This window comes from Canis lupus, chromosome 5 (genome assembly GCF_048164855.1).
Source record: "Canis lupus baileyi chromosome 5, mCanLup2.hap1, whole genome shotgun sequence".
In the NCBI taxonomy this organism is placed as follows: domain Eukaryota; kingdom Metazoa; phylum Chordata; class Mammalia; order Carnivora; family Canidae; genus Canis; species Canis lupus.
The window spans coordinates 62,186,665-62,204,831 of record NC_132842.1 but is presented as its reverse complement, the minus strand read 5'-3'; the positions used below and the strand labels follow the sequence as shown (position 1 = coordinate 62,204,831).

Here is an 18,167-nt window from a genome sequence, read left to right as displayed (position 1 = left end):
GGAGAGTGGAGGGAGAGGCGATAGCTGCAGCAGCAAGCCCTTGGCAGCAGGGTCTGCAGGAGGCCGGCGGGGCTTTAGCATGCAGGGCCCGTCTCTGGAGGACTGGTAGTCTGGGCTGATGCCAGAGAAGACAGGAAGCCAATGGGTCAGCCCCTGCTTCTCCAGCTAAACCTTAATTTTCTTAGGGCAGCCAGGGAGGGGTATGTGTGTGTGTTTGTTTAGATATAATTCACATATCATCATAACACTGACTCTCTTGAAATAGACCACTCAGTGGTTTTAATGTATTTAGAAGGTTGTTCAAATATCACCACTAATTCTATAATCCCCCAAAGAATGTTCATCATCCCCCCGAGGAGCCCCCAGCCCATTAGCTGTCACTTTCTGGTTCCTCCCCCTTTTAGCCCATGTCTACCACTAATCTACTTTCTGCCTCAATGGATTTCTCTCCTCTGAATTTTTCACAGAAATAGAATGCTACAGTATGTGGCCTTTTGTGTCTGGCTTCTTTCACTGAGTGCAGTGTTTTCTACGTTCACACGTTTTAGCACACATCAGTACTTCGTGCCTTTTTGTGGTTGAATAATATTACCCAGGTGATGGACAGCTGGATGGCTTCCACTTTGGGGCCCTTATGAATAGTGTTGTCATTAGCATTTGTGTACATGTGTTTGTGTGACGTTTGTCTTCAATCTCCTAGGAATGGGATTTCTGGATCACAGGATGACTCTGTTTAACCTTTGAGTAATTTCCAGATGCCTCTCGAAGGGACTGCACCATCTTCCATTCCCACCAACCATGCATGAGGATTCCGATTTCTTCCTGTCTTCTCCAACACTTGTTATCGTCTGCCTTTTTAATTAGAGCCATCCCAGTGTATGTGAAGTGGAAGCCTGCGGACATGGACAAGGTGACACTTGTGATTAGAAGGACCAGAGCATGAATTGCAGGAGGAAGAATGGGGATGTTGGGAGTGTCCCGGGTAACATCCTTAAGGAGGTCTGGGGGACTTGTCCCAGGCCAAGGTCAGGAGAGGTGATTGAAAGCAGCATGTGTGGGGGCACCTGGGTGGCTCAGGGGTTGAGCATCTGCCTTTGGCTCAGATTGTGATCCTGGAGTCCTGGCATTGAGTCCCACATCAAGCTCCCCTCAGGGAGCCTGTTTCTGCTCTGCCTTTGTCTCTGTCTCTCTCTCTGTGTCTCACGAATAAATAAATCAAATCTTAAAAAAAAAAAAAAAAAAAGCAAGCAGCATGTGTGGTTTATTTGCTGGCTTATAACCCCAGCACTGAGCCCTAGTAGACACTCAAAGCTATCTGTGGAATATATGATTGACTGAATAAATGAATGAAGTGAATGAATTATTGAATTAATGAATGAAAGCATCAGTCCTTGGGGACCCAGTGAGTGCAGAGGGACTGGAGGATGGGCCACTCTCCCGTATGTTCCAGGAAAGAACGACTCCCCTAACACGTTGTCTTCTCACAGATGGGGAATGATCAGCTACTGTCTTTCTGGCAAACAAGACAAAGGGGCTGGTGAGGAATGGGTGGGATGGGGCCAGGGCTGGTGTCACAGAAGCAGCAGGCCATGAATCATAGCTTGAACAACCCTGAGGACAACAGTCGCAGAAAGGCTTTAGCACCCACTGAGCCGTTCTCCTGTAGAAACTCACTTCCCAAATCTGCTTTGCATGGGATCGTTCAGCTCCAGCTCTCTGTCTGCAGAGGCTGCTATGATTGCTGCTCTCTGTGGCAAGGACCAGGCCAGACATTCCACAGCCGAGCCTCCTCCCAGCACCAGCCAGCTCTCTCTTCCTGGTGGCTGTGCGGGCGCAGGAAGGGAGGCAGAGCTGGATGCCTGCAGGCGCTGTGCTTCTTAAAGCTTGGCACCTAGGAGGGTTAGGGTGGTAGGAGGCCTTTTCCTGAGAGATCTGCAGAACATTTAGTGTAACAACAACAACAACAATAATATTTCCAGTTACAGGGATGCCTGGGTGGCTCAGTGGTTGAATGTCTGTCTTTGGCTCAGGTCCTGATCCCGGGGTCCTGGGATTGAGTCTCACATCAGGCTCCCTATGAGAAGCCTGCTTCTCCCTTTGCCTCTCTCTCTGTGTGTCTCTCATGAATAAATAAAATAAAATAAAATAAAATAAAATAAAATAAAATAAAATAATAATAATATTGCCAGTTACAGAATATTTTATATGCACCAGATTCTGTCCAGAGCACTTTATATAATCTGGTGACTGTGGTGATTGTCTCCTTGGAGGTCACTTTCCTCCTTATTCCTTTTACTAGAGGACCAGAGGATAGAGAAAGATTGGCAAAGCCACCGAAGTTCCTCATTCCCTTTGCCCACAGGTTTGTCTTCCCAGCATCCCTTGCAGCTAGAGGAGCCAGGGCTGGAGGCCCTGGGGAAGTGGGCGGGAAGGCAAGGGGTGGTCATGTGATCCAGTTCGGGCCAGTGAGGCCTAAGGGGCAGTGCACGGGATGCTGTCTTTAAAAAGATGGGAATGACAACTTACTGTCCTGCGAGTTCTGCTCTTAGGGCAGCTGCAGCCACCTTGTGACCACAAGGTGAAAGAAAGGCAAGCGGATTGTAGAGCCGTTGAGGTAATCAGGTAACTGTCTATTCCTGATAACTTGTTATGCAAGAAAACTACATACCTCTCTTCATTTAAATCACAGTAAATGGGTTTTTCTGTTCCTTGCAACCAGAAGGCATAATAGACAACTGTATTTTATCTGATTAATCCTCATAGTCACCATAAGGGGGAGGTATACTTATTTCCATTTCATAGATGGGGGCCAGGGGACAGGATCTTCTTTCCTGTAAACAAAACAAAGAGGCTGGTGAGGAAAGGGCTGGTGGGACGGAGCCAGAGCTGGCGTTGGAGAAGCAGCAGGCTGTGAATCGTGGCTTGAAACAACCCTGAGGACAGCAGTTCCAGAAGGGCTTGATGAAGCGATGTTAGAGAGGATAAGAGACATGCAAAGTCACTTAACCGGAATAAACTGGTGAGTCAGGATTTGAACTTAGGTCTGTCTCTAAAGCTCTTATTAATTTCATCATTCAAAATCCCTGTGGATTCTTGCCCAGAGTGGGAAAGACCATGAGCAATGGACAGAATGGGAAACCAGGTGTTGGCCTTCTTCACCCCAAAATGTGCCCTGGGTCTCCCAGGCTGCTGAGTTTTTTTTTTTTTTTTTTTTTTTTTTCCTTCCCTTGTGGTGTCAGAGTCTTTGGGCCCTCCACAGCTAGCTGGTGGAGATGGACAGCGTTTGGGAAAACATGTGGGGCTTGGAACCAAAAGGCTTGGTCAGATCCCAGCCCTGCCACTTCTCAGCTGTGTGACCTTGAGTGGGTAGCCCCACTACTGTGAGCTTTGATTCCTCATTTGTAAAACATTCGATAATTCACTTGTATGGAAAAACCAGGTCAAGTTCTCTGGAACCAAAAGGGGTGTTTACTAGCTTTTATTTGCTGAAAAATTCAGCGGGTGGACTTGACCTTAGTCTTAGAGGTAGAGGTATTAGTAGAAAGAGAAAACATGGCCCTCTCTTTCCGAATTCCACGGCCCAATTTCATGTCCCCTGGTGGTTGCTCTTCCTGCTTCCCCTATTGATTCATGCTCTGCCATTTCACTGGCTGGGGAACAAACATGCCTATTGCCTGGGGGCACTGTTGCCAGTTACTGCCAGGATCTCCTATTAGCTCGGTCATGTGACCTTCCTGAGAACTGGAGGTAGAGTTAGTCCTTCCAGAAGCTTCTCCTGGAAGTGAGCATGGTTTGGTTCCCCATGAGAAGGAGGAGGGTCCTGTATCAAGAAGTGGGGAATAAATGTGAAGCAGGATAAAACCCCAAAGATGTCCCCTCCTCCACCTCAGGGAGCAGTTCTGAGCATTCGATAAGGTGGATGTGTTCTCAGCAGGTGCCTAGCATGATCAGCGACCCTGAAGACCCTTGGTAAATGCTAGCCGGCCTCTTCCCAGGCCATGGCTCTGTCCTCCCTGCAGCCCCTGGCCTGTCTGTGTTACTGGGCACATGTCAGGGAACAGGCCCACCTCCACTCTGTAGCCTCTATCCATCACCCCAGCCTTTCTCCCTGCACCCAACATGACAATTACCATGTGGCTCGAGATGAGACTCTAATCCTATTACTCATTCATCAACCAGCCACTGAGAACAGGCGTTGGATCGAACACTGCCAAGGAAGCTGGGAGAAGCCTTCTCCACCACTGTGAAACTAGGCTTAGCTCAAGCACAATAGGTGTGTAATTTCAGGTTTTGTTGAGCCGAAATCCAATCACATACTTGACTGGTGGATCACAGAGACTCACAGGCTAAAAGAATGAGATAATTCTACCTCACACAAACACTGGGATTCGGCTTTGACTTAATGACAAATGTGTGACCAACCTTACACTGTTACATTCTTTCCCCCTCTCTCTCTCTTTGTTTCAAACATATTTCTATCTTTCTCTCTCTCTCTCCCTGCTCTCCCTTCCTCTGCACCATCTAGCGATGGGATGGGACTCAGTGAAGTCCTAGAGCCACAAAACAAAGGTAGAGAAGCAGGAGGAAGCTTTCTAAATGGCCATCACCAGGTGGGATGCACTCCCATTCATTGTCTTCATTTAATTGAATGAGAACAAGAAGGTGAGAAGCGGCTTCTAGGGATGGATTTATTTTAATTCCTAGTGATCTTGGTTCTTCTGTCCCAGGAGTGGCTTAGAGTGAGAAAGGGCAGCAGTCAGAAGGTACATATGGTCATGGTCATGTTCATGAACCATTCCCTTTATTCATCCAGTACTTTTTGTCCAGTGAGTGCTGCTCAGTGTGGGTGGGGAAGGATTGTAAGGAGAAATACATACATACGTGTGTGTGTGTGTGTGTGTGTGTATAGTATTTGACCCCTGTTCAGTGATGATAGCTGCTTACCTAAAGAAAGATAACTGCATAAATGAGCTCATTCAATTTTATGAGTTCACTCGACTTAAATTTATCCACTCCACAAACACTTATGGACTGGCAACCACGTGCTGTGCACTCTGGTAGGCACTGGGTGACGCTCTGGTGGATAAAGGCAGTAACCGAATGGACAGCTAATAGAAGGTAACTAGGAATAGTGGGGGAGTACTATTTGGAGGTGAAAATGGGGGAGCAGTAGAGAATGAATTAGAAAGACCTCTTTGAGAAGGGGACCAGAATGATGACAGAGAGTCATTTATTGCAAGACTGGGGGGGCGCTTTAGAGTCCATGGTCAGGCCCCAGATGGGAAGCAGGTGAGCCAGATGCAAGCTGGATTCAAGGTCTGCCTGACAGGTATGTGCATTATTTCCCAGGGCAAGCCATTCATCCTTCTGAGTCTCTGATTCTCAACCTGCTCTGCTAACTTTGTAAAGTCTCTGTGACATCTCACTGTGATCACAGTGTGTCACTTTGGAGTGACAAGCAGAATGCACTCACAAGAACAATTATTAGATTTGTTTCTTCATCGGATGGGCATATTGAGTGTGGGTGTGTAGGGAGTGTTGTTGTTCCTAGAAATGGAAGTGGGCTGGGACTGGTGTGGGGAGTGGGTTTCCATTACATTTTCTTTCTTTTTCTTTTTTTTTTTTTTTAAGATTTTATTTATTTATTCATGAGAGAGAGAGAGAGAGAGAGAGGCAGAGACACAGGCAGAGGGAGAAGCAGGCCCCATGCAGGGAGCCCAGTGTGGGACTCGATCCCGGATCCCAGGATCATGCCCTGAGCCAAAGGCAGAGGATCAACTGTGAGTCACCCAGGCATCCATCCATTACATTTCCTTTCTTGAAGCTCCTACATAAGTCTGCCCTTAGCTGGCATTTGTCAAATAAATACTTTCTATAGGTAGAGAGCTAAATTGAGGCTTCAAGTGAGAATCCTGAGGTAGTAGCCTCTGGGAATAATTTAAGATGAACTTGACTCTTATCACGCCTGCTCTGGCCCAACAGGGGATTGATTTTGAAGCCAACGTTACATTACATTAACTAAGTGCCAAATACTGGACTTATATTACCTCATTGCAGCTTTACCAAAACCTTATTGTTGTTGTTGTTTAGGTAGGCTCCACACCCAGCATGGAGCCCAACACAGGACTTGAATGCATGACCCTGAGATCAAGACCTGTGCTAAGGGGCACCTGGGTGGCTCAGTGGTGGAGCATCCGCTTCTCCCTCTGCCTATGTCTCTGCCTCTCTGTGTCTCTCAGGAATAAATAAAATCTTTAAAATATATGGAAAATTCTCAACTGTTCTTATTTGAGTATTGTCTCCCCTCTTTCTGGAACTCAGATTAGCTGTATGCTAGATCTTTTCCTTCTACTCTCCCTGGTTTCTAACTCTCCTCTTTCAATTTTTGCACCCCTGTTTCTCACTGTGCTATAGCCTAAGTAATTCCTTCAGACCTGTTGTCAAGTTCACTAATTTCCCCTCACACTGTGTGCAATTTAAGTTACCTATTTTCTTGCTTAAATGTTAAGTATAAATTATATAGAGAGAAGGGCAGAAATCATAGGTTTATGGCCTGATGAATTTTCAGAGTGGACATAATATAGAGCCACCTCCCAGGTGAGCAATCAGGAGCTGACCAGCACCCCTAAAGCTGCTCCCTCCCTCCCTATATCACCCACCTTCTTTTCCACAGAAACCACTCTTTGACTTCTCCACCATAGATAGTTTTGGCTGTTTTCAACTTTCCCTAAATGGAATATGGGAAATCACACAATATGAACCCTTTTGTATCTGTCTTCTTTTACTCAGTCACATGTTTTTTGAAATTCATCAATGTAATTGTGTGTATAATCTACTAATAAAAGTCATTCAATTCTAAAAACACACTAGACATGGGTGGTTTTAAGGTCTGTTTCTCTTTGTTCACATATATACAGATTTGCAGGTCTTGTTCTCATGGTGGTTTGTTTCCTTGTGATTTTGTGAGTTTTTCTTATGAAGTTATGTTGTCTTGGCTCTTTATCGGTAGGAGTAGTTTGAGGCCTACACGTGGGGCAGTGCTCTACAGAAATTTTGCATTTGTTTCTGCCAGTCTTCCTGATTAGCTACCAACATGGGGCCACTTAAAAATAAATTTAAAAGGCATAGGGCTTTTTGTGCCATATATATAGATTTGGTGAATGGATTCTGACTTGAAACCCAAGTTAGGCTCATGTCTAAGCTCCTAGGAGAGACTGGTAAAAGCTCCATGGTCTCTCATCTGTGGGATGACGAGTTATTTTCTGTAACAGCTTTATTGATATACGGGATGGTATTTCCTATCCTAATTCATTCATGGAGAGGGTCACCTTTCAGGGGTCACCAATCTCAACAGCTACTTTGCTTGAGTCCCGAAGCCTTATCTTTGCTGCTCCACACACCAGAGCCCCTTTACAACGAAGGCTTGCATCCACCAGGTGTTAGCAGCTGCTCCTTGGGCCAACACTAGTCTATGCTTACTTTCTGCTTGCTTTTGAGCATTCTGATTGTTTCTGGTCTCCAAGGATTTCATTTGCTTTTATTGCCAGCTCTTTCCTGCATTAGAGGAAAAAGGGCCTTCTTACAAAATACTCTATCCAACCTTTTTTTTATGGTGAATGTGTTATGTGGCAGGAAGGTTTTTCCTAAACGTCTATTCTGTCATAATACTGAATCAGACAGATGAGCTCTTAATTCTAGAAACATTCCCTTGAGATCAGTAACCAAATATCTTCAACTTACAGATGAGGAATTGGAGACTCAGAGAGGGTAAACAACACATCCAGCGTTGCCCAGCTAGTACGTGACAGAGACAGGATTCAAGCTCAGGTCTGTGTGGCTCTAGTACTGATGTCCGTAAAGGTAGGCTTGCTGAAGTCAGCGCCCTGGATGACTTCGGGTTCATTCTGGGTTGCCAGGCCCGTAGAGCAGTGACACTGTAGAGAGGAAAGGCTCAGTTGTCGAGGGTGATGCTTGCAGCTCCAGGCGACTGTAAAGCTTTGGCTCTGGCATCCAGGCTGGACATAGAATTAGGCAGGCTTGTTGGCTTCTCTGGGAGGTGGGGATGGCCACACAGAAAAGTGCCATTTGCTGAATCGAGCACCTTCAGATATTATAAATGTGCCAGTTCAGACTTAGGAAACATGCCAGGGAAAGAAAACTTGGCTGATGGGACATTTCAGGCCATTAGGCTATTACAAAGGGAGGCTCTTTGAGGGTAGCTCATAGCGAGGCTTCCAGAGTCACCCAGGGAACATTCTCCTCTGTGTGGGCCTCTGAGTGTCCTCTGTCCCTTTTCTTTTCTCTCCCCACCCTACTGCCCAATCTAGCCTGGTCCTGTGAGCCCCAGGGTGCAGCCCCCTCTAGTTTCTCCTGGCCTCGGATCTGGACTCCCTGGGGTCCAGTGCTGGGTGGATAGGGCTTAGCGGCAGTCTCTGGGCAACCTTCATCTCTTCCATAGCTGTCCTGGTTGCTGGGAGGGAGTGTGCCAGTCTCCGAGTCTTCTGAGCTCCTGCCTTTTTTTTTTTTCTTTTTCTCCAAAGGGAGATATATTTGTGTATTTGTCAGGAAAGAGGTTCAGACAGTTAGAAACATAGACACTAACCCGTGTTGAGCACTCGCTGTGTTAAGCACTTATTTCAACGGTAGCAAGCAGAAGTGATTTTGATCTACTTTTTCTGGTTTTTGATTACCATTATTGTCCACATGTAATCCGCATCATTTCTCATTGCACTGTCTCCAGCTTTCACAGGATGGACAGTAGAGACGGGCGGGGGGGGGGGCTGCGGTCAGAACATGGGCTGGTGTCCTAATCATGAAGCCACTCTGGCTAGACTTTCCCCCCATCCTGTCTCACCTCCTCGTCCCCTTGCAGTGCTTCCTGAGATCACCTTCCAAATAACAGGTGCACCCGTTCTTGCTCTGGTGGGGGTGCTTCCCCTAGCACACTACCATGGAGGTGCTCCATGTCCTGCTCAGAGATGACATTTTGTTGCTTAGGGATAACACAATCCTCGGCATCTGCAGGGGGTCAACGGGGTAGTGAAAGCACACTGCTTATCGTTTTTAAATAGCAGGATCTTTTGTCTGGTGACATCATCCTGTGTGCCATGAGGAAGCTGCCAGCCGGGCAGCACTGTGTTCTTGGCTCTGGGGATCCTGATTATTGACATTGGAGATAGTTTTAACATTTTTTTTCCCACTAAAACATTAGAACCTGCAGCCGGTGTGCCGGTGCCCCCAGATGGCCGGCTTTGGCAAGCTTAAGTGGGTGGGAGTCTCTTTTCCTTCCATCAGCATGGATATCTGAATCAGCCAGTGATTCTGACCAGCCCCTGAAATGGACACAGGTGCTCCTAGCTCGGGGTCCTGAGGTCAGGACTTCTGGTTGTGGGTCTGTGGCTGGGTGGCAGGAACCTGTTCCGCCAAGCGGGGCCTCGGTATGTGACAGCCTGTCCCTTCTCTGTAGTTTGCCATCAGCTACTTTGTACCACGACAGATTTGAGAAGTGGGTATCCTTTCTATACCCATGTTACAGATGAAGAAACCAAGGCTCAGAGTGGGAATAAGAGACTTGCCCCTGCGCACCCAAAAGGTAAGTGCTCTGAGCCAAGGGAAGAGCCTCAGGGGTGGAGCTTGAAGGAGGTTGGGGTAAGCTCCACGATTCCGGGTAGAAAGACCTATGGATCTAGTTCCTTGGAGATGCAGCTGGGGTCTGAGGAACTTTGGGGGCAGGCTGCATGGGCTTCTCAGAGAATGGTGAGGCAGGGAGGCCAACACAGGGGGGCGTCATGCTCCCTTCCCAACGGGGTGTTTCCTTCAACGCTGGGTTAGGAAAAGTGGCCACAGAAGGGGCCTCCCAGCACGCAGGAATCTGGTCCCAGCTGTGTGAGGCTGTGCCAAGAGCCTGGGATTTACTGCACCCCCAGCCAGCTGAGGAAAGGGTGTTGGGGGGCGCGGAAAGCATTCTAAATCGAAAAGGCATCGGGGCCACCCCTGCCTTTCCTGCTGCAGGGGTCACGAGGCTGGTCTGCAGACGACCCCCATGAGAGTGGAGCCTTTCAAGTGAGTGAAGACAGTGCTGAAGCTCTTCCTCCAATAGAAGAAATGGATCAGCTGTGTGGCATTTCATTGTTGATCTTCATCACCGTTGTCATCAAGCCGGCATTTTTCAGACATTTCCTATGTGCTAGATGCTATTCAAGTGCTTACCCTATGCCATTTAATATATATTTTTTAAAGATTGATTTATTTATTTTAGAGAGAGAGAGGGAGAGGGAGCGCTCAAGCATGTGTGTGAGCAGAGGGAGGGGCAGAGGGAGAGAAGAGAGGCAGAGAAGCAGACGCCCCGTGGAGCATGAAGCCCAAGTCAGGGTTCAATCCCAGGATCCTGAGATACGACCTGAGTCAAAACCAAGAGTTGGAGGCGCAACCGACTGGGCCACCCAGGTGCCCCTCTGCCATTTCATTTTAAAGCTCTTCACCTCCCTGCGAGGTGCGGTGGGGCTGCTGGCCATGCAGCACCGGTGGGTGAATTCCCATCCCGGGAGGATGCAGACATGACTGGCTTGCCAAGCTGATAGGGGATGGATTTCAAGGGGCACCAAGCAGATAGGTGTCCTTGGTTGGGCACCTTACTGCAACTCCCAGTCTGCACAACCCTGGTGCCCTTGGATGACAAATGTCACGATCCCCATTTTACACGTGAAGAAACTAGGCCGAAGGCGGTACTTGCCCAGTTAGTGGCCGAGTCAGAAGTCAAAACTGCCTGAGTCCCCAACCACCAGGATTCACCATGACATCACATTCCTAACCACTCCATTTTATAAGCATACATTGTGGCATTGTTGGGGGAGAGAGAAGGGGTCCATCTCTGAAGATGCCTTTCATTAAAACCTTGTAATTACCCAACTTGTGTAAAAAGAAGATAATTTGCTACAGGTTTAAAGTCATCAGTGGAGTGGGAAAAAAAAAAAAACCCCAACACAAACCCCAAACTTGTAAATATTATTAGCTGTTCTCCAACTTTGTTGAATTTAGCTAATGTTTTCGGTGTTGACTTTCCCAGCTATCAGCTTAGCTATATAAATCCAGTTGACGTGTCTTTATTCAGATAAAACTCTAATACTGCAAGTGTAGCAAATTAGATGCAAATGCCCCCTTTTTATTTTAAGTATACTTAAAGCTGCCTTTCCAATGCAAATTTCATAGGAAATCTCAACCAGCTAGGACAGACATCTTAGCTGTCAGCAGGCAAATGCTTTCATTTCGGTCTCAGGCAAGGGAGCTGCCTGCTTTTTTTCTTTTTGCCCCTGCAGACTGAGATAATTAAAACTATAGAGAAATAGTTTTAAATATACATGATACACACAGTTCCTTAAATTATGGGATAATGCATAAATTCACCCATTACCATATTTGATAGTGGTCTCGCTGACCGAAGTTGGGAGGTGGCGGTGGGGGTGGGCGATGTGATTTCTCCAGCAACCTGCTTGCCTTGTCATCAGCAGCGCGGCTTCTGTGGCTTCACCTGGTGTCCTAAGGAGCCCTGGTAATGGTTCAAAAGGAGGTTGTGAACACATTCATTAAAAAGGGGCTGCAGTGTGTGTGTGTGTGTGTGTGTGTGTGTGTGTGTGTGTTAAGAAATAAAAATGTTAATGGTAACTTTTTCTCTTTTTTTTTCCTCTCCCCCGGCTGTCTCAGTCTCTTTGGAATACATATCCATTTCGGCTTTGATTTGTTGAGCTCCCTGAATGAGTTTATCCAAACAATGTGAATTTACTTAGATCTCTCTCAAATCCCACATCTCTTGTGGTTGATAAAGCTGACTTTAGCTAAGAAGGGCTGGATCAGTGTGATTTGAAATTCACATTGAAAATGATAAGGGCTTTGCTGGAAATAATAAGCACAGTCAAATGCTGTCAGGAGGAAACAGTGGAGCATGCAGGGAGAAATTTGGTAAGGCCATGCCCCACCCTCCTCCTTTCTCTCCTGAATCAAGGTGGAGAAGGGAGGGGGAAAGGTGAACGAGGGGGCTTTGCTCAGACACACACTTTAGCTTTGTAGGGGATGGGGATGATGATTCTAAAGAGCTTTGTGCATGAGCTTTATTTCTCATGGTTAGAAAATGGCAGGCATCCCTGGATGGGTGGTGGACACCCATGGGTGTTGGGGGTTGCAGCCATTTTGCCACCATGGTGCCCGGCACCTGCGGACTCCCAACTCCCCCTTGCCCAAACATTTCTGTCTCTATCTCCCGTCTCCCCACCTCTCTCTCTGTCTCCTCAGATTCTTTTCTGTCTTTTTTTTTTTTTTTAAGATTTTATTTATTTATTCATGAGGGACACAGAGAGAGGGAGAGACACAGGCAGAGGGAGAAGTGGGCTCCCATGGGGAGCCCGATGTGGGACTCGATCCCAGGATCCCGGGATCACACCCTGAGCCAAAGGCGGACGCCCAACCACTGAGCCACTCAGGTGCCCCCTCGAATTCCTTTCTGGGCAACTAATCCATGCCTGGTCCTGAACTAAATGTTTCCCCATGTCCTCCTTATGACCCTCGGAGCAGCATTCTTATCCTCCCCATTTACAGGAGGTGCCCTGGAGATGTGACCAGTGGAGCCACAGAGGACACCCAGGTCCTTCATCCCCTTTCCCTTCAGCTGCCAGGCAGAGACCAATGCCTTCAGGAAGTGATGTCTAGAAATGGTCCTTGAGAAACTTCGAAGGAAGACATTTTCCTGGAACATGTTAACCAGTGAAACTGAAAGGGAGGAGGGAGAGGGCGTGTGAGGCCAGAGGCCAGCATTGGGGGGGGGGCGTAGAGTAAACTGGAAGGTGATCTGAGGGTGATCACCTCCGTGAAGGTGATCTGAGCAGACCAGGCTTCTCCACCTTGGCACTGCTGACATTTGGGGAAGATAGTTATGTGGGCGGGTGGGGTGGGCCCTGTGCCCTGGAGGATGTGCAGCAGCATCCCTGGCCTCTGCCCGCTTGACGCCAGCAGTGCCTTGCCCCCCATGTTGTGACAGCCCCAAATATCCCTGACCTTGCCAAGTGTCCCTTGGGGGGCAGAGCTGCCCCAGCGGAGAACACTGGTGGAGAGCTGGCTCCTTCGGGGCTCAGATCCCTCCTTTTCTTTAAAAGGCAGGTTGCCTGCAGGTTCAGTCCCCACCTCCCAGTTTCCCTTTGTCTCAGAAGACCCCGCTTTCACACGCCCTCCTAAGCAGCTAAGCAACCTTCCCTGGAAATAGGTGGATCAGAGGAGCTTTGCCACCGAAACCTTATTTCTAATTATAGTAAATCGCTCCCCGTTGTCTTCACCATCGGGGCAGTGGGATCAGGCGCTGGGCTTCTGCTCACTGCCTTGATCTATACAATTCTAGTTCGGCTTTGATGAATGACTTCTCTGACTGCTTCTGCCCTACCTGTGTGTGCGTGTGTGTGCGTGTGTGTGTGTGTGTGTGCACACACGTGTGTCTGTGTCGGGGGAACACAGTGACCGGGCTGAGGCTAAGGGGGGTGGCATTAATGCTTCCACGGCCTCGTCTCTGCCGGGCTGTAGCAATCCGGGTCCCACCCACCCTGCAAGGCTGCTGGGCTCCGAGCTGACCTCTCCCCTCCCCTGCGCTGGGGGCCTCGCCTCCCCCCTCCATCCTCCACCTGGGCCCCCCGCTCCTGACCCCACGACTCGCTATTTCCTAACTCAGGCCGCTAATAGCCACTGATCACCGAAGGGCAGTTTAAATTCTATTTAGACTTGAAAAAAAAGGAGAAGCCAAACTTCAAAAGCTCTCTCCTGCGAGCAGAGCGGAAGCCACGTCCAGCCATTACCAGCAGAAGCCGGATCGATATTTGTGCACCATCCCCTGGCCGGGGTTTCGAGGAACTTTTATTATTAGTGCGGTTAAGCTGTTCTAAAGTGGAGCATCATTTATAAAACAAACGGATCCCTTCCAAATAGGTTATTTTCCTGGTTAATGACCGATCGTCTGCCCTGGGGTCTGACTGTGTTGAGATTCCAGATGGGAACAGGCACTTCCAGCCCAATTATCTTTATTAAGTGTTTTTCCTCCCCCTTTCTGAAAAATGAAATGGCAGCCGGCTCAAATGTCTCCTCCTTCCCCTTGTCCTCACCCCTGCACCATTTCCTGCGTTCGCCTCATTATGGACAAGTATGTCCTTTAAGACACGGAGACTAATGAGGCGGTTTTATGAGACTAATACATTTTAAATTTTAGCACTGGAGCTAGCATCTTTAATTGTACAATTATACATTCATTTAGCACACGCGCGCGCGCGCTCTCTCTTTTGCTTCAAAAGATAACAAACCACAGGTGACTCCGAGTGTGCAAAAAGGCAGAATTTTTGTTATTCTTTAGGGTACTAAATCAGGTGGCACTAGAAATTGTTTTTCTCCTGAGCGGTTTCTGAAGCAAAACTAGTTGCCGTTTCGAAGAAAAATTTAAAAATTTATTTTTTAATTTTTTAAATTATTATTATTATTTTTTATTTTGAGGCAGGGAGGATGGGTGATGGGTCCATCGTGCCTGGTGATGAACTTCAGTTTTCTGTGCCCCGTTTCTACCTATAGGGAGAGGGTGGCTAGAAAGTATTTTGAGAACGAGAGAAACCTGGATGTTGAGGCCCAGCAGCTGCAGCTGGTGAGAGAGAGAGAGAGAGAGAGAGAGAGAGAGAGAGGCTACCCCATGTATCCTGTCTCTAACAAAAGCCCCCTACATTCCCCACCTGACAGGACTTTATCGGGTAGTAATAAATAAGGCTGAATTATTGATGATGAGAACTGCTAATATTATTATGACCTCAATTAAGTGCTTTTTCCAGACACATTAGTAACAAAGGGTCTTCCCTCTCCTGGTTGCTGTTTTTCTCCCCCAGGCCCCACTTTACATTAAAATCTAATTGATCAAACCTATTTGCCATTCGCACAAGAGCGATCACCATAATGGGTCATCTATCAGCATGGGCTCCTCATCAGGCTATTAACACCTTTTGTTACTGGCCCCAGTTCTGTACCAGCTGAGAGGATCAGAAGGCCGGGCCTCAGATCTGGAAGGATCGTGCGTGCGTGAGGTCTGACTTGTGGTACCTTCTAATTGCCCTCTTTAACATCCCTGCACAAGGCGGAAGTGCTCTTGCTCCTGAGGAAGCCCCGTCAGGCGTTGTGGAGTGACAAGATGGCGGCCTCCTCATAGAACAGAGGCCACCTCCCCTGCCGCTCACTGCCTCCCCATCATCTCCCCACCCTGTTGGCCCTTACACAGCCTGCTCTGGGGGGGCCCGGAGCCTGGAACTTGGGGGTGGACGTGAAGGTGTGGGAAGTGTGCAGGCAAGCGCTCATTATCAGAACTGGAGACGGGTGCTGGCCTGCCATGGAGACCGGTCCCCAGGAGCAGAGCCTCCCCAGGACTTGTTGGCTCAGGGTCACTCACAGAAGGTTCATGACGGCCCGTAAGCCCCCTGGGCTGTCTGCAAAATTGTGTTTGTGTGTATTTTCTTGGAGACGGTTATAGCTCCCATCAAGGGTACCAGATTTATCCATGGCCCCAAAATGGGTTTAGAAATATCTTCTTGGGAGCTTCCTAAATGGAGAGGTCTTCTATCAGTCTGTCCCTCAGGATTGGATCTCCAGCTTTGGGAATATGGGGGAGCCATGGAGATGAACGTTGTTCCTGGTATACTGTGGTGTTGGGTCAGACTCTCTCTCTCTGGGTCTCTGTCTTCTCTGTCTATTTGGTCAAAAGAAAAAAGTCTCATCAACCTCCTGCTGTCCACAGTGACTGTGGGAACAGGCTTTCTAAATTAGTCTACTGTGTGCAGGGCCTCCCACTGGATGCTGGAAGATACGAGAAAATAGGAAGTGCCCTGCATTGGTTGTATTGCTGTTGTTTGAGCAGCGAAAGCTCCAAATATGACATGACAGGAACTCTCTTCGGGTGACATTACACAGCTTGGAGCACTATTCCGGGCCATCTCTTTGGCCCATGCAGCTCTAACTACTCACCATGAAAATAGCTTTATCATTTTTTTACCTGATTATAAATGAATGCATGGAGAAATCACTCAGAAGGGAATTAAAACCTCCCCAAATCTTAACATTTTGGCTTGTCTCCTTTCTCCTTTGTTTGCTATGCAAATAACAATAGAGGATTTCCAGGAAGTGGTCGGGTTTTTTGTTTCTTTTTTCAAGAATAGGACTATACATCTTTTTTTTTTAATTTAATTTATTTATTCATGAGAGACAGAGAGAGAGAGAGGCAGAGAGAGGGGCAGAGGGAGAAACAGGCTCCATGCTGGAAGCCTGATGTGGGACTCGATCCGGGGTCTCCAGGATCATACCCTGGGCTAAAGGTGGCGCTAAACTGCTGAGCCACTGGGGCTGCCCAGACTATACATATTTAAGTCAGTAATTTGTTAATTTTTTATTTACATAGCATAAATATTGTAAACATCTTTCCATTGTAAATACTGTTGATCAGCATGATTTTAAATGTCTGCCTAGTATTTAATCAAATGGATTTATCAAAAGGTATTTACCAATCCGTCCTTGTTGGATATTTAGAATGTTTCCACTTTTGTCTGTCATAAACAGTACTGCAGTAAATGTCCTTATATAAACATATGCACTTACCCAGTGATGTCCTTAAGATGGATTTGTAAAACCAGGATTCCTGGGTTAAAAGATTTGTGTTACATTTTGTGTGTGTGTGTGTGTGTGTGTGTGTGTGTGTGTGTTTAACAGTAGATGAAGGGATAAGATACATCATCAATACGACTTTTGATGGGTGGCTAACTGGCACTTCTGTCAAAAGGTTGTGCAAGGTGAAGAGCCTTGGCGAGAAGGAAAATGCAGTCACTTAAAGGTGCCTTGGTGGGTTTGCTCTCTGCAACTGTGAGTCTGGAAGAACGAGGCCAACCAGGCTTAGATTTTCTGCTCAGTGCAGGCAGAGGCAGGGCCGAATCTGTAATCTCTTCTGGAACTGCTAATTAACACACAGTCCCTTTAGTGAAGAGACCACCTCTGTCCATAAAGAGGCCATGGGGCCGGCAGCTGCGAGGTGATGCTTGGCTCTCCCCTCAGAACCCCATTCTCACTTAACTGGACCCCATGCCAGACAGCTGGGTAGGGGCGTCTTTCTGCCCACCGCTCCTCAAGAGATTGAGGGCGGGCAGGAGGCTGCAGGGCTGTGATGCTTTCCACCAGGCAGCCCAGGATATCACTGAGCACTGCCTAGTGGCCTCTCAGCCTGTGTTGTCTTAATTCAAGTTGTCATTCATAGACCAGTAGAAAGCTAAAATCAATAAGGGGTGAAAATGGACTTTAAAGACAAACTAAAGTCACAGAAGAGGGACGAAAACAGGATCTGTTGGCTCAATGAGTTACCTTTTCCCTTCCTGTTTATATAGCTGGGTCCGTGGCCTGTGTTTTTGTTTTTGTTTTTTTAAAGGAGTTGGGGCAGAAAACGAGTGCATTTCCTCTTTTAAAATACACAGGGTGTCCAGGGGCGCCTGGGGGGCTCAGTCGGTTTGGCATCTGACTCTTGATTTTGGGTCAGGTCATGATCTCAGGGTTGTGAGATTGAGTCCCACATCAGGCTCTGTCCTCAGCATGGAGTCTGCTTGAGGTTCTTTCTCAACATCTCCCTCTACCCCTCTCCTTCTCCCTACACACACACACACACACACACACACACTTTCTCTCTCTCTCTCAAGTAATAATAATAATAATAATAATAATAATAATAATAATAATAATAAATCCTTAAAATATACAGGGTATATCTGTTGGACAAGACCTCAGGGGCAGGGAGACCATTATTTGAAGGGACCACAGAGTACGATGATGATGATGGTATTTGGGATGGGTCTATATTTTACCCTGGTAAATTAATTGCTGTGTTACTTTCTGCTGGTAGATGTACTTCTCTGGGCCATGTCTTATCAATCAAAATGAATCAGATAAGGTACAATGATTTTCAGCCTGATGAGAGAACACAGCAGATGTGCTCTGGGTTTGAAGGGTGGGCATCAGGGTTGATATTGAAGTCAGGGGACTTAGGGCTCTGATCCCTTGGTCTTGATAGGAGCTCTGGAAAAGATTTCATCAGAAGGTAGAATTTCAGAGCAGAGGCAAAAGTTTGGCAAGAATCA

At 47.4% G+C, this 18,167-nt stretch overlaps 1 long non-coding RNA gene across 1 annotated transcript; it reads left to right on the top strand.

The window, feature by feature from the left end:
- The first annotated feature begins 2,879 nt into the window (after nucleotides 1-2,879).
- LOC140633015 (uncharacterized) lies at nucleotides 2,880-11,352 on the top strand. The gene is made up of 3 exons (XR_012030645.1): nucleotides 2,880-3,019; nucleotides 9,467-9,592; nucleotides 10,012-11,352. It is a non-coding gene; the product is annotated as an uncharacterized lncRNA (long non-coding RNA).
- The last annotated feature ends 6,815 nt before the right edge of the window (nucleotides 11,353-18,167 follow it).